Genomic DNA, 16,563 nt, shown 5'->3' on the forward strand with positions numbered 1-16,563 from the left:
TGTAGCCTGGAAGGCTCCTCTGTCATGGAATTTTCCAGGTAAGAACACTGGACTGGGTTGCCATTTCCTCCTTCAGGGGATTTTCCAACCCAGGGATCAAACCCATGTCTCTTATGTCTCCTGCATTGGCAGGAAGATTCTTTACCACTAATACCACCTGGGAAGCCCATATGTGAGTTTACAAGAAGTGAATTTGATGTAAGGACCAGGTCCAAATCCAGAGTATTTATTTTTCTTGAAAGCAATTCTCTCTTTTAGACAATGTTTATCAATTTACTTAGTCTCTCTGTGCCTCAAGTTTCCTTCTATTTGTTAATTAACATGTATCTGTTGATTCTCCCACGTGCCAAACTATAGGCTTTGCAGGTAAAATGCCAAAGAAATGAACAACAAAAAAAATCTTTCCTTGCAGAGTTTATGTTCAAGTAGAGAAAAAATGTGCAATCAACAAATATGTAAGTATAATATATAGCATGTCAGATAGTGGTAAATTCTATGAAAAAAAAAAAAACCCAGGAAAGAAAATAGATAATCCTAATATTGAAGGGCATGAAAGGCATTGCAGTTTCAAATGGGGCTGTTCGAGGTTTTCCTCTAAGGTTGCATTTGAACAAAGTTCTGAAAGAGTGAAAGTGTGAGCCATGTGGCTATCGTCCAGGGGAAAGCATTTTAGAGGAAAAAGCAAGTGCAAAGTCCCTGGGGTACAAGGATGTATGGTGTGTTCCAGGAACAGCAAGGTGGTTGGTATAGCTGGAGCTGAGTAAGCAAAGGGGAGGCAACAGGAGGCCATATTTTGGCCTTTTAGGTCATGATAAGGACATGGGCTTAAAGCTTTAGACTTAGATCATCAGAGTCTAGAGCATTTGTTTTCAGCAGAGTGGCATGACTTGTACTTTAAAAGGATTATACTATCTCCTAAGTGAGGATTAGACTATAGGGAAGCACAAAGGCAACTGCTTACTCATCAAAAATCATCAAGTAGCAGCCATTGAATAATCAAAGCACAAGATAACTATGTTGGTGTAGTTCTGTTCCTAAGTTATGTCCGACTCTTTGCATCCCTATGGACTTCTCTGTTCTTCACTATCTCCCAAAGTTTGCTCAGATTCGTGTTCATTGAGTTGGTGATTCCATCCAACCATCTCATGATCCGTTGCCTTCTTCTCCTCCTGCCCTCAATCTTTCCCAACATCATAGCCTTTTCCAATGAGTTGGCTCTTTGCATCAGGTAGCCAAAGTGTTGGAGCTTCAGCTTCAGCATGAGTCCTTCCAATGAATATTCAGGATCGATTTCCTTTAAGATTGACTGGTTTGATCTCTTTGCTGTCCAAGGGACTCTCAAGAGTCTTGTCCAGCACCACAATTCGAAGGCATCAGTTCTTCAGCACTCAGCCTTCTTTATGGTCCAGCTCTCACATCTGTACATGACTACTGGAAAAACTATAGCTTTGATGATACAGACCTTTGTCAGAAAAGATATTTCTCTGCTTTTTATTATGCAGTCTAGGTATGTCAGAGCTTTCCCTCCAAGTGGTGAGGAAGAAGCTCCTTCTTCCAAAGAGCATATTGCTTGGGCTGAAATAAGACTGGTAAAAAAAAAAAAATTTTAACGTGAACCAGGGAAAATGCTTCTTTTCTTTTTTAAATAAGCTATTTATTTATTTTTGGCTCTGCTGGTTCTCCACTGCTGTGGGCTTTTCTCTAGCTGCAGCAAGCAGGGACTACTCTCTAGTTTCAGTGCACAGATTTACCTTTACAGCATCTTCTTTTGTTGCACATCATGGGCTCTAGGTGTACGGACTTTAGTATTTGCACCACGTGGGTTCAGTAGTTGCGGCTTGCAGGCTCTAGAGCACAGTCTCAACAGTTGCGTCGCACAAGCTTAGTTGTTCTATGGCATGAGGAATCTTCTCAGATCAGGGATCAAATCCATGTTCCCTGCATTGGCAGGCAAACTCTTCACCACTAAGCAACCAGGCAAGACCCAGATTGGTAAATATTATTGAATTCTACGTATGTGATTGAGGTAGAGTCATTAGAATGTCAATGGAAGGAATGTGGGATATGAAAGAAATCAAGGATGACTCCAAGGTTTTGGCTCAAGGAAACAGAAGGATGGGGACTTCCCTGGTGGTCCAGTGGCTAAGACCCTGTGCTCCCAATGAAGGGGGTCTGGGTTTGACCCCTGGTTAGAGAACTAGATCCAACAAGAAAAAACAAAGAGTTCCCCTGCTACAAATTAGACCCAGCATAGCCAAATAAATAAACAAATAAATATTTTTTGAAAAGGAAAGAGAAGGGTGGAGTTTCCCTTCCCTGAAATGAGGGAGACAGTGTGAGAAGCAGGTTTGCTAGGCAGGAGTGTGGGAGGAGACACTGAGGAAATCAGGAATTCCAACCAGGAATTGATAAGTATGGTTAGACATCCAAAGGGACATGGTGAGCAAGTGATTGGTTGTATGAGTCTGGAGCAGGGGACAGGTCTGCACTGGGGATAGAACTTCGGCAATCATCACATTGTTATTGTTGTTGTTCAGTCGCCAAGTTGTGTTCAGTTCTTCTCAGTCCTGTGGACTGCAGCACACCAGGCTACCCTGTCCCTCACCATCTCCCAGAGTCTGCCCAAGTTCATGTCCATTGAATCAGTGATGCCATCCAAACATCTCATCCTCTGTTGTTCCCTTCTCCTCCTGCCTTCAATCTTTCCCAGAATCAGGGTCTTTTCTAATGAGCCAGCTCTTCACATGAAGTGGCCAGAGTATTGGAGATTCAGCTTCATCATCAGTTCTTCCAATGAATATTCAGGATTGATTTCCTTTAAGATTGACTGGTTTGATCTCCTTGCTGTCCAAACAACTCCCAAGAGTCTTCTCCAGCACCACAGTTTGAAAGCATTAACTCTTCAGCACTCTGCCTTCTTTATGGTCCAGCTCTCACAACCATACATGACTACTGGGAAGACCATAACCTTGACTATATGGACCTTAGTTGGCAAAGTGATGTCTTTGCTTTTTAACACACTATCTAGGTGTGTCATAGCTTTCCTTCCAAGAAGCAATCATCTTCTTCATGGCTGAATCATCACATAGAGATGGCATTTTTAAATCTGAGACTAGATGAGGTCATCAAAGAGTAAGCCTCCAGAACTCAGGGGTCCATGCAATAATGAGGAAGCAGAGAGGAAGGCTGAGGAAGAGCTGCCAGTGATGTGGGAAAGCTGAGAACTGATAAAAGGAGGAGGAATGGAGCAGCTCTGTCACGCTCTTCTGAGGTCTCATGAGATGAGGATGGAATTGACTGCAGGAATCACAGCACTGAGATCACTGATGACCTTGGCAAGAGTCTTTTCTTACAAAGAGAATCAGAAGAATTAAAAAGAGTATAGACAGTTCTTTCAAGAAGTTTTGCCCTGAATGTCTGAAGGAAAGGGACAATAAATGAAGACGGATATGATGTCAAGACAAACTTTTTAAAAATCAACTTTATTGAGGTGTGACTTACATACAATACAATTCATCAATTTTGGGTATACAGTTCAGTGAGTTTTGACAAATGTGTACATCTCTGTAAGTACTACCTCAATCAAGATGTAAAATATTTTCATCACCTCAAAAACTACTTTGGTGCTTCTTCCCATCAATCAACCTCTCATCCCCAGACCCAGGAAACCACTGATCTGTTTTCTGTCACTATAAATAAAATTCACATTTTTAGAGTCTCAAATAAATAGAATCATACAGTGTGTCATCTTTCATGTCCAACTTATTTTGCTCAGCATATTGTTTCTGAGAATTATCCATGCTGATCCGTGAATTAGCACTACTTCCTTCCCATTATTGAGTAGTATTTCATTGTATGGATATACCACAGCTTTTTTATCCATTCATCTATTGACAGATATTTAATTATGTTCAGTTTGAGCTGTTATGAATAAAGCTGATATAAACATTCATTTTAAGTCTTTTGTGAGTTTTTTCATTCAATCAGAGATATTTTTATTTAAAATCAAAGAAACATGGGAATTATAATTTCAATTATGGTAGTGCTGAGATTTCAAGTATGTCATAAAATCTTAGTACTGGGATGACATAGCTCCTTGAACAATAAGCAAGCATAATTCACCTATAGTTATTTATTCAGTACTGTACCCTAGTAGCTCATGAGGATACTGGCTCCAAGTAACACATAATCTAGTGGGAAAAACAATGTGTAAGTAAATTGAATGAAGGTGGACTCCTGAACAGAATGAGCAGTAAACTCAAGGGACTAATTGTCCAGAGAGACAAAACTGGCCACAACTATAACTTGGCTTAAGAAAATGTCTGTAGATAGTGATATCATGAGTTATCATGAAAAGAATGAATATCCCAGTGTTAAAAAAGAAAAAGTCAGAAACACATTCCTAACCCTGAAGATCATCATCCTCTTCATCACTGACTGCACCCACCATGCTCCCCAAGAAAGCCATCGTGGATGCGTTATTAGCAATTGGTAGCCTTCCCATCATTTGATGACCAGCTGCTAGTGTGTGATCAGAGAAGCTTAGCGTGTTTGTTTCTGGTCCTCCCTGGTTCACCTTTAGTGTGATCTGGTACAACTCTCCTAACTTTCTATGCTATCACTTCCTTTTCGGTGAAGTAGAAATACATCCGAGTGGGATTAATGGAGAAATGTTATAGGATGTGCCTCCTGACAACAAAGTGAAGTGTGAGAACTGACAGCAAAATATTAGCATGGGGACATGAGTTTCTCTCTGTTCCCAAAACTTTAACTATTAAAAATATACTTATTACCCTTTACTCCTGTCAGCCCGCTAGTAACTGGTGGGCCAAAGTGTACTGACATCTGAGAACTGACCTGGCACTTGCAACCAGTCTTAGGTGTTGTTAGAAGTTGATCTGATGCTCACAGTTGAGCATGGGGTATCACATTTAACATAATTTCACACAACATTGGCCTCAGACACGGATGGTCACTCCAAGGCCATGATAAAGTGAGTAAAAAGAAGAGCATTTTCTAATTTTATCTAAGAAGGGACAGAAATATGCTCATTATGCAATCCACAAAATACCAAATAATCCAGTTGCTCCTAGCTAGCATGATTGACTGCTCGCTCTTCACTAATTACAGTTTTATCCTTGCTCTAGACTCTCTTCCCTATAGATAAGACTTATTGAGATGCCTACTCATAGAATTGTCCCTGCTTTCTGACAGAAGCCACTCTAGACCCACCTCAAAGTCACCCAACCCAAGTCCAGATCCTGTAATGTCATTTCTAACACCTTCTCATCAAGACATCCCACAGATCCCCATGCTGTTGGGTCTCCCTTACTACAATGAGCAATCAATTCAGCATGTATAAAATTACATATGTGCCCCTGATGGTCTTTGGCCAGAAGACATTGACAATGTATTTGTCCCAAATTTTCAGTACAGGAACGGGGAAGCAGGGTTCAAAATGTTACATTTCTCAGAAGTATTAACACTTGGCAAACCTTACTCTTGTTTAAAAAACTTTCTGGGAAAAGGAAGTAATTTCCTCCCAGTAAATATAACACCCCAATAATAATGGGATGGAGGAGGTAACATTGAGACTGAGGATGTCAACCAGAGTTCCTCCTCAGATCCCTGCCTTCTCAGTCCTGGCCAGTTATAAACACAGCCCTGCCAACACTCTGAATCAATCAGCCCCGACCAGGAAAGGGATTAACACCAATGTGGAGAGTCTGGAATTCATCTTGCTGCTGCAGGCCTGGTGTCTGACTCTCCCTGAACACCAGGCTGCAGCTCTGTTCTCTCACCAAACTTCAGCCTTAATTTCCTGCTTAGTATTCCAGTCTACTGCTGGGTCTGGAGCTTTGCCTGGAACCATCACAGTCCACTGGGCAGGGATCCAATACCTTGTGGAGTCCTTGCCCTTATCCCTCCCCTGGAGGTTGTAGCTTGTTCCTTCTATTCCCAGTTGCTGGCAGAGGTATCATTCCAAATGTGCTCATCCGCAGGAGCCATGACGTGGCTGACCTTTCGGACACTGCAAATTGTACCATTGGCTCTGCAGCCCTTCCACTGAAAAAGTTCCCCAGCCCTGGGCCATCTGGTCCTAGGTGTCTCCAGCACTTCCTCGTGGCCAATGGCAGCACTCCTGACCGTGGAGCCCACCCAAGCTATGACAGCCCCAGCTCACCAGACACAGTTTATTCATATGCAACAGGACACCTTCCTTGGCCATCACCCAACAGAGAAAGTTGCTACAGGAATCAGTGTGCTGAGTCTTTAGGGCTTCCAGACACATTTTCAGATCCTGGGAAACAACCAGAAATAGGAGGGAGTTGCCTCCTACCACATCAAGTGCATATCAAGAAGTACAGTCATTACTCTATGCACCTACATCACTTTTGGGGAGCAACTAAATGCAACTTCAAAAATCCAATGACTTAAAAATACTTGAGGAGTTGATCAGTAGTTGAGTATTGACTACTTACAAGATATCTAAAGGCCTCATAAGTGAAGTCGCTCAGTCGTGTCCAACTCTTCACGACCCCATGGACTGCAGCCTTCCAGGCTCCTCTGTCCATGGGATCCTCCAGGCAAGAGTACTGGAGTGGGTTGCCATTTCCTTCTCCAATGCATGAAAATGAAAAGTGAAAGTGAAGTCAGTCAGTCATGTCTGACCCTCAGTGACCCCATGGACTGCAGCCTTCAAGCCTCCTCTATCCATCGGATTTTCCAGGCAAGGGTTGGAGTGGGGTGCCATTGCCTTCTCCGAAAGACCTCATAAGTACTCCACAAATATTTGTTTAACTAAGGAAAAGATTTGACAGATGGCAAAATTGAAGTCCAGTTTATACTGCTTTTGCTCAGTATTACTCAGCTAAAAAGCATAGAATTGAAACAAAACCAAACTCTTAGTTCTAACTTGGTAATCCTTCTACTAGAGCAATGTCCTTATTAAGTAGATATTGGTTAATTCATAACGTACTAATCTCAAAGCCCGTTTTTACTGGTCATTTATCTGTAAAATTATTGAAGCTTTACTAGCTTTTAGAAACTAATATGGGTTGCTCAAGCACTTGATAAAGAAATATGCCACCTATGTACCTGAACTCTGTGGCAAAATTGGGATAGGAACTCAATCATTACCAAAAGTCTAGAAACAATTTTATTATGCAAAATATTTAAATATAAAATAATATTATAAACTGCATAATATCTTCTTGTCCTTGAACTACAGAGTAGAAAGTATAGGAAACAAAGAGCCATGGATGGAAAAGGTGGACACAGAAAAAGGATTGAAGGCCAAAAAAACTTATTTGCAAATTTCCTAGAATTAACCCTATCCTCCCCTCTCATCTTTTCAGAAAAAGAGGCTTAACAGGAAGAATACAGGTTATACCACTGTCCTTCCTAAAATGCTCCAGAGTTGCTGGAAAGAACACAACTTGTATTAAAACACAAACACCAGATGTGTTAGACCTAACTTTCATTTACATTGCACTAGAAAGAATCCCTTTAATTAGATGACTTGATTGCCCTGCTATTCAAAGTGTGGTCCTCCAAGGACCAGCAGCATCAGTATCACCTAGACGTTTATAAGAAAGGTAGGCTCTCAGTTCAGTTCAGTTCAGTCGCTCAGTTGTGTCCGACTGTTTGCCACCCCATGAACCACAGCACGCCAGGCCTCCCCGTCCATCACCAACTCCCAGAGTCCACCCAAACCCATGTCCATTAAGTCGGTGATGCCATCCAGCCATCTCATCCTCTGGCATCCCCTTCTTCTCCTGCCCTCAATCTTTCCCAGCATCAGGGTCTTTTCAAACGAGTCAGCTCTTCGCGTCAGGTGGCCAGAGTATTGGAGTTTCAGCTTTAGCATCAGTCCTTCCAATGTACACCCAGGACTGATCTCCTTTAGGATGGACTGGTTGGATCTCCTTGCAGTCCAAGGGACTCTCAAGAGTCTTCTCCAACACCACAGTTCAAAAGCATCAATTCTTCGGTGCTCAGCTTTCTTTATAGTCCAACACTCACATCCATACATGACCACTGGAAAAACCATAGCCTTCATTAGATGGACCTTTGTTGACAAAGTAATGTCTCTGCTTTTTAATATGCTACCTAAGTTGGTCATAACTTTTCTTCCAGGGAGTAAGCATCTTTTAATTTCATGGCTGCAATCACCATCTGCAGTGATTTTGGAGCCCAGAAAAATAAAGTCTGACACTGTTGCTACTGTTTCCCCATCTATTTGCCATGAAGTGATGGGACTGGATGCCAACATTTCTGAATGTTGAGCTTTAGGCCAACATTTTCACTCTCCACTTTCACTTTCATCAAGAGGCTCTTTAGTTCTTCTTCACTTTCTGCCATAAGGGTGGTGTCATCTGTATATCTGAGGTTATTGATATTTCTCCTGGCAATCTTGATTTCAGCTTGTGCTTCATCCAGCCCAGCGTTTCTCATGATGTACTTACTCTGCCTATAAGTTAAATAAGCAGGGTGACAATATACAGCCTTGACGTACCCCTTTCCGTACTTGGAACCAGTCTGTTGTTCCATGTCCAGTTCTAACTGTTGCTTCCTGACCAGCATACAGATTTCTCAAGAGGCAGGTCAGGTGGTCTGGTATGCCCATCTCTTTCAGAATTTTCCACAGTTTATTGTGACCCACACAGTCAAAGGCTTTGGCATAGTCAATAAAGCAGAAATAGATGTTTTTCTGGAATTCGCTTGCTTTTTCAGTAATCCAGCGGATGTTGGCAATTTGATCTCTGGTTCCTCTGCCTTTTCTAAATCCAGCTTGAACATCTGGAAGTTCACGGTTCACGTATTGCTGAAGCCTGGCTTGCAGAATTTTGAGCATTACTTTGCTAGCGTGTGAGATGAGTGCAATTGTGCACTCATAATTTGAGCATTCTTTGGCATTGCCTTTCTTTGGGGTTGGTGTGAAAACTGACCTTTTCCAGTCCTGTGGCCACTGCTGAGTTTTCCAAATTTGTTGACATATTGAGTGCAGCACTTTCACAGCATCATCTTTCAGGATTTGAAATAGCTCAACTGGAATTCCATCACCTCCACTAGCTTTGTTCATAGTGATGCTTCCTAAGGCCCACTTGACTTCACATTCCAGGATGTCTGGCTCTAGGTGAGTGATCACACCGTCTCTCAAGCACTTCCCAGATCCTGTCAGTGGAATCTGCAGCTGCCAAGATCCGTGGGTGATGCACATGACATCTGAGAGGATCTGCAGTCAGCGGTTCTAAAGAGGCACACTTGACTGGTCCAACAAGAGATAGTCTGGTTCCTAGACACCTTTAAAACATGGGTGGGAAAGAGAACAGAGGATGGGAGAAGGTGCCAAAGACAAATTGTACTTCTTAGCGTGTTCCATAAAGAGCTAATGACCTGAAAACACAAGCTTGCATTGGAAATCAATTGCTTGTATAATGGATTGCTAAGACCTGTGAGATTCACCTGGCAGTGATGACATATGAACCATACAAGCAACATGTGTATAAGAATGAACTCAGACCTTGTGACTCGCCTGTCGGCTGCAGCGTTGACCAAGAGAGGTTACAGAACTCTCTGAGGCACCCAAATTATGGCCAAGGTTGTGGTTTTTCAGTCGCTAAGTTGTGTCCCACTCTTTTCAACCTCAGCATGCCCAGATTCCCTGTCCTGCACTATCTCCCTGAGTTTGCTCAGGTACACCCATGTACACTCAGGTACACCCAGGTATGAGGAGACCTGTAACCTCATGTTCCTATGAGTGTGTGTCAGAGCTCTGATTTGTTTGCAGAACACTCCAAGCTATGTAACATGCAGAAGTGTGCATTTACCTAGAGAAAGAGAATCAAGAGCTGCTGCTCTAATGAAATAAACCACTTGTTTTCTCTTATTCCACTAAACCCAAATTACCTAAACAGTATCTTTTTCAACATAATTACTTATGTTTAAGATGCAAATAAAAATAAGAAAAGTACTCCAGCCTCTATAATATGTCTCTCTTCTTCTTCTTTTTTTTTTTAACCAACTATTTGCTTGGAAGCCTAACTGCACAAACACCTGAAAGCTTTAACAATCCATTTTTTCTGGGGTGGAATCTAAACCTCAAGAATTAATGAAAGTAACTTCTTTGGCCAGTAGGGAGCAGTGAAGGGAAGCAGAAGAGGAATTGCCTGCAGGCAACAGGCTTCTCTCCCTGGGACAGATATAAGCAAAACCAACGACAGTTAAGACTCTTAAGAGTCCCTTGGACTGCCAGAAAATCAGACCAGGAAATCCTAAAGAAAATCAACGCTGAATATTTATTGGAAGAACTGATGCTGAAGGTGAAGCAAGCCCCAATACTTTAGCCACCTGATGTGTTCAGTTCAGTTCAGTTCAGTCGCTCAGTTGTGTCCGACTCTTTGCGACCCCTTGTATCAGAGCACGCCAGGCCTCCCTGTCAATCACCAACTCCCAGAGTTCACTCAGACTCATATCCATCGAGTTGGTGATGCCATCCAGCCATCTCATGCTCTGTTGTCCCCTTCTCCTCCTGCCCCCAATCCCTCCCAGCATCACAGTCTTTTCCAATGAGTCAACTCTTCGCATGAGGTGGCCAAAGTACTGGAGCTTCAGCTTTAGCATCATTCCTTCCAAAGAAATCCTAGGGCTGATCTCCTTTAGAACGGACTGGTTGGATCTCCTTGCAGTCCAAAGGACTCTCAAGAGTCTTCTCCAACACCACAGTTCAAAAGCATCAATTCTTTGGCACTCAGCCTTCTTCACAGTCCAACTCTCACATCCATACATGACCACGGGAAAAACCATAGCCTTGACTAGACGGACCTTAGTCGACAAAGTAATGTCTCTGCTTTTGAATATGCTATCTAGGTTGCTCATAACTTTTCTTCAAAGGAGTAAGCATCTTTTAATTTCATGGCTGCAGTCACCATCTGCAGTGATTTTGGAGCCCAGAAAAATAAAGTCTGACACTGTTTCCACTGTTTCCCCATCTATTTCCCATGAAGTGATGAGACCGGATGCCATGATCTTCGTTTTCTGAATGTTGAGCTTTAGGCCAACTTTTTCACTCTCCACTTTCACTTTCCTCAAGAGGCTTTTTAGTTCCTCTTCACTTTCTGCCATAAGGGTGGTGTCATCTGTATATCTGAGGTTATTGATATTTCTCCCAGTAATCTTGATTCCAGCTTGTGTTTCTTCCAGTCCAGCATTTCTCATGATGTACTCTGCATAGCAGTTAAATAAGCAGGGTGACAATATACAGCCTTGACGTACTCCTTTTCCTATTTGGAACCAGTCTGTTGTTCCATGTCCAGTTCTAACTGCTGCTTCCTGACCAGCATACAGATTTCTTAAGAGGCAGGTCAGGTGGTCTGGTATTCCCATCTCTTTCAGAATTTTCCACAGTTTATTGTGATCCACACAGTCAAAGGCTTTAGCATAGTCAATAAAGCAGAAATAGATGTTTTTCTGGAACTCTCTTGCTTTTCCAATGATCCAGCGGATGTTGGCAATTTGATCTCTGGTTCCTCTGCCTTTTCTAAATCCAGCTTGAACATCAGGAAGTTCATAGTTCACATATTGCTGAAGCCTGGCTTGGAGAATATTGAGCATTACTTTACTAGCATGTGAGATGAGTGCAATTGTGTGGTAGTTTGAGCGTTCTTTGGCATTGCCTTTCTTTGGAATTGCAATGAACACTGACCTTTTCCAGTCCTGTGACTACTGCTGAGTTTTCCACATTTGCTGACATATTGAGTGTAGTGCTTTCACAGCATCATCTTTCAGGATTTGAGACAGCTCAACTGGAATTCCAGCACCTCCACTAGCTATGTTCATAGTGATGCTTTCCAAGGCCCACTCGACTTCACATTCCAGGATGTCTGGCTCTAGATTAGTGATCACACCATCATGATTATCTGGGTCATGAAGATCTTTTTTGTACAGTTCTTCTGTGTATTCTTGCCACCTCTTCTTAATACCTTCTGCTTCTGTTAGGTCCAGACCATTTCTGTCCTTTATCGAGCCCATCTTTGCATGAAATGTTCCCTTGGTATCTCTAATTTTCTTGAAGAGATCTCTCGTCTTTCCCATTCTGTTCTTTCCCTCTATTTCTTTGCATTGATCACTGAAGAAGCCTTTCTTATCTCTTCTTGCTGTTCTCTGGAACTCTGCATTCAGATGCTTATATCTTTCCTTTTCTCCTTTGCTTTTCACCTCTCTCTTTTTTTAAAAAAAATTTTTTACTTTTACGTTATTTTACTTTACAATACTGTATTGGTTTTGCCATACATTGACATGAATCTGCCATGGGTGTAAATGAGTTCCCAAACATGAACCCCCTCCCACCTCCCACCCATATCATCTCTCTGGATCATCCCCATGCACCAGCCCCAAGCATCCTGTATCCTGCATCAAACATAGACTGGCGATTCATTTCTTACATGATAGTATACATGTTTCAGTGCCATTCTCCCAAATCATCCCACCTCTCTTCTTTTTACAGCTATTTGTAAGGCCTCCAGAGCTGACTCATTGGAAAAGACCCTGATGCTGGGAAAGACTGAAGGCAGGAGGAAAAAGGGATGACAGAGGATGAGATGGTTGGATGGCATCACTGACTCAATAGACATGAATCTGAGCAAACTCCCAGAGATAGTAAAGGACAGGGAAGCCTGGCATGCTGCAGTCCATGGGGTCACAAAGAGTTGGACACAACTTAGTGACTCAACAATCACAATTACAAACCAGAAAATCTGCTGTTGGGCCTGGTAGGAATGGACGTGCATGCTAAGTTGCTTCAGTCATATCTGACTCTTTGAAACCCTGTGGACCATAACCCGCCAGGCTCCTCTGTCCATGGGATTCTCCAGGCAAGAATACTGGAGTAGGTTGCTGTGCCCTCCTCCAGGGGATCTTTCCAACCTAGAGATTGAACCCACACCTCTTATGTCTACCTGAAACGGGAGATGGATTCTTTACCACTAGGGCCAATTGGGAAGCCCCAGGAAGGTAGCATGCCCTAAGGAGAGAGCACCTCAGAAGAAGCAGAAATTACCCATGAGTTCAGAGGAGGGAAATTCCAGGAAGCAGTTAGAAAGGAAAACAAAGGAGAAATCAACTGATTGCACCATAGAGTGAGCAGCTCTTGAAGTCCAAGTCCAGCCTGCAAGCGTGGCTCATGGAGTATCTTCCAACAGAACTGGATTCATGTCATTTGAAAAAATCACTCAACATGTAGCCACTATCTCCCACATCCTTCTTGCAGATGAAGCCACTTGTTTCCCCAAGACCAACACAATCAAGGTTGAGGACTTAACTTGCCAGTTACCCTATCACAAGAAGAAATGATGGATTTTGGAGAGAGAAAGGGGATGGGGATGCAAGGAGGAAAACATTCCTCAACCAGCCAGAAAGCTTATAAGCATGATGTCCATAATATAAGCATTTAACCATCCCATGCCTTTGTAAGACAATGACACCCTTTAACATTAGGAGTAAATTTGGACCCAGGCAGACCCCCAGGGACAGGTTCCAGGGCTCTATCTTTGTAAAAATGAAGTGAGCCTAAGTACTTAAATTTGAATCTGGTTTTCTAAATACTGTTTGTATAAAGTCCCCTCCCATTTAAATCCTCCCAATAAGTCTATCTATGCCTACATTGCCAAACTTTCTCAATTTTAAATATTTGGTCCTGCTTTACCATTAATCTACACACTAGTGTATGCACAGCTCTGCGACCCATGGACTGTTGCCTGACAGGCTCCTCGGTCCATGGAATTTTCCAGGCAAGAATACTGGGTAGGTTGCCATTTCCTACTCTAGGAGATCTTCCCCATCCAGCGATTGAACCCACATCTTGTGTCTCCTATATTGGCAGGTGGATTATTTACCACTGAGCTACCTTGGAAGCCCCTAGCAATGATCACAGTAGATACAATTTCATGACTGCTTGTTCTGTGTCAGAAACTCTATTAGGTACATTATATCAGTTCAGTTCAGTCGCTCAAGTCATGTCTGACTCTGCAACCCCATGGACTGCAGCATGCCAGGCTTCCCTGTCCTTCACCAACTCCCAGAGATTGCTCAAATTCACATCCATTGAGTTGGATGGCATCACAACCATCTCATCCCTTCTCATCCCCTCTCATCCCCTTTTCCACCTGTCTTCAATCTTTCCCAGCATCAGGGTCTTTTCCAAAGAGTCATTTCTCCACATCAGGTAGCCAAAGTATAGGAGTTTTGGCTTCAGCATCAGTTCTTCAATGAATATTCAGGACTGATTTTCATTAGGATGGACTGCTTTGATCTCCTTGGAGTCTAAGAGACTTTCAATTGTCTTCTCCAACACCACAGTTCAAAAGCATCAATTCTTCGACACTCAGCTTTCTTTATACTCCAACTATCACATCCACACATGACTACTGGAAAAACCATAGCTTTGACTAAACAGACCTTTGTTGGCCAAAAAAAAAAAAAAAGGTCTCTGCTTTTTAATGTGCTGTCTACGTTGATCATAGCTTTTCTTCCAAGGTGCAATCATCTTTTAATTTCATGGCTGCAGTCACCATCTGCAGTGATTTTAGAGTCCCCCAAAATAAAGTCTCTCACTGTTTTTATTGTTTCCCCATCTATTTGCCATGAAGTGATGGGACTGAATACTATGATCTTAGTTTTTTGGTTTGTTGTTGTTGTTGTTGTCTATTTTTTAATTAATTAATTAATTTTAATTAGAAGCTAATTACTTTACAATATTGTAGAAGTTTTTGCCATAGGTTGACATGAATCAGCCATGGGTGTACATGTTTTCCCCATCCTGAACCGCCCTCCCACCTCCCTCCCCATCCCATCCCTCAGGGTCATCCCAGTGCACCAGCCCTGAGCACACTGTCTCATGCATCAAACCTGGACTGGAGATCTATTTCACATATCGATCTTATTTTTTTTAATGTTGAGTCTTAAGACAATTTTTTCACTCTCTTTCACTTTCATCAAGAGGCTCTTTAGTTCTTCAGTTTCTTCCATAAGGGCGGTATCATCTGTATATCTGAAATTATTGATATTTCTCCCAGCAATCTTGATTCCAGCTTGTGCTTCATCCAGCCTGGCATTTTGCATGACTACTCTGCATATAAGTTAAATAAGCAGGGTGACAATAGACAGCCTTGACATACCCCTTTCCCTATTTGGAACAAGTCTGTTGTTCCATGTCCAGTTCTAACTGTTGCATCTTGACCTGCATACAGATGTCTCAGGAGGCAGGTAAGGTGGTCTAGTATTCCCATCTTTTTAAGAATTTTCCACAGTTTGTTGTGATCCACACAGTCAAAGGCTTTGGCATAGTCAATAGAGCAGAAGTATATGTTTTTCTGGAACTCTCTTGCTTTTCCCATGATCCAGCGGATGTTGGCAATTTGATCTCTATAGTTTCTCTGGCTTTTTTAAATCCAGCTTGAACTTCCGGAAGTTCATGAATCATATACTGCTGAAGCGTGGCTTGGAGAATTTTGAGCATTACTTCACTAGCGTGTGAGATGAGTGCAATTGTGCACTCATAATTTGAGCATTCTTTGGCATTGCCTTTCTTTGGGATTGGAATGAAAACTGACCTTTTCCAGTCCTGTGGCCACTGCTGAGTTTTCCAAATTTGCTGCCATATTGAATGCAGCACTTTCACAGCATCATCTTTTAGGATTTGAAATAGCTCAGCTGGAATTCCATCACCGCCACTAGCTTTGTTTATAGTGATGCTTTCTAAGACCCACTTGACTTCACATTCCAGGATGTCTGGCTCTAGGTGAGAGATCACACCATTGTGGTTATCTAGGTCATGAAGATCTTTTTTGTATAGTTCTTCTGTGTATTATTGCTATCTCTTCTTATTATCTTCTGTTTCTGTTCAGTTCAGTTTAGTCGCTCAGTCGTGTCTGACTCTTTGTGGCCCCATGAATCGCAACACACCAGGCCTCCCTGTCCATCACCAATTCCCAGAGTTCACTCAAACTCATGGCCACTGAGTCATGATGTCATCCAACCATCTCATCCTCTGTCATCCCCTTCTCCTCCTGCCCCCAATCCCTCCCAGCATCAGAGTCTTTTCCAATGAGTCAAATCTTCGCATGAGGTGGCCGATGTACTGGAGTTTCAGCCTCAGCATCATTTCTTCCAAAGAAATCCCAGGGCTGATCTCCTTTAGAATGGACTGGTTGGATCTCCTTGCAGTCCAAGGGACTCTCAAGAGTCTTCTCCAACACCACAGTTCAAAAGCATCAATTCTTTGGCACTCAGCTTTCCTCTTCTGTTAGGTCGATACAATTTCTCTCCTTTATTGTGCCCATCTTTGCACAAAAAGTTCCCTTGGTATCTCAAATTTTCATGAATAGACCTCTAGTCTTTCCCATTCTATTGTTTTCCTCTACTTCTTTGCATTGATCACTGAGGAAGAATTTCTTATCTCTCCTTGCTATTCTTTAGAACTCTGCATTAAAAGGGGTATATTTTTTCCTTTCTCCTTTGCCTTTCACTTCTCTTCTTTTCTCAGCTATTTGTAAGCCCTCCTCA

The 16,563-nt window shown here is 42.4% G+C and overlaps 1 long non-coding RNA gene across 1 annotated transcript in view; it reads right to left on the minus strand.

Moving 5' to 3' along the window:
- Window positions 1-3,463: 3,463 nt before the first annotated feature.
- The window catches only part of LOC132659335 (uncharacterized), a 28,465-nt gene continuing 15,365 nt past the window's right edge, over window positions 3,464-16,563 (minus strand). The window contains exon 2 of the long non-coding RNA XR_009599652.1: window positions 3,464-9,306. This is a non-coding gene — a long non-coding RNA (uncharacterized LOC132659335). The remainder of the gene's footprint in view (window positions 9,307-16,563) is intronic.

This window comes from Ovis aries, chromosome 2 (genome assembly GCF_016772045.2).
Source record: "Ovis aries strain OAR_USU_Benz2616 breed Rambouillet chromosome 2, ARS-UI_Ramb_v3.0, whole genome shotgun sequence".
Classification (NCBI taxonomy): Eukaryota; Metazoa; Chordata; class Mammalia; order Artiodactyla; family Bovidae; genus Ovis; species Ovis aries.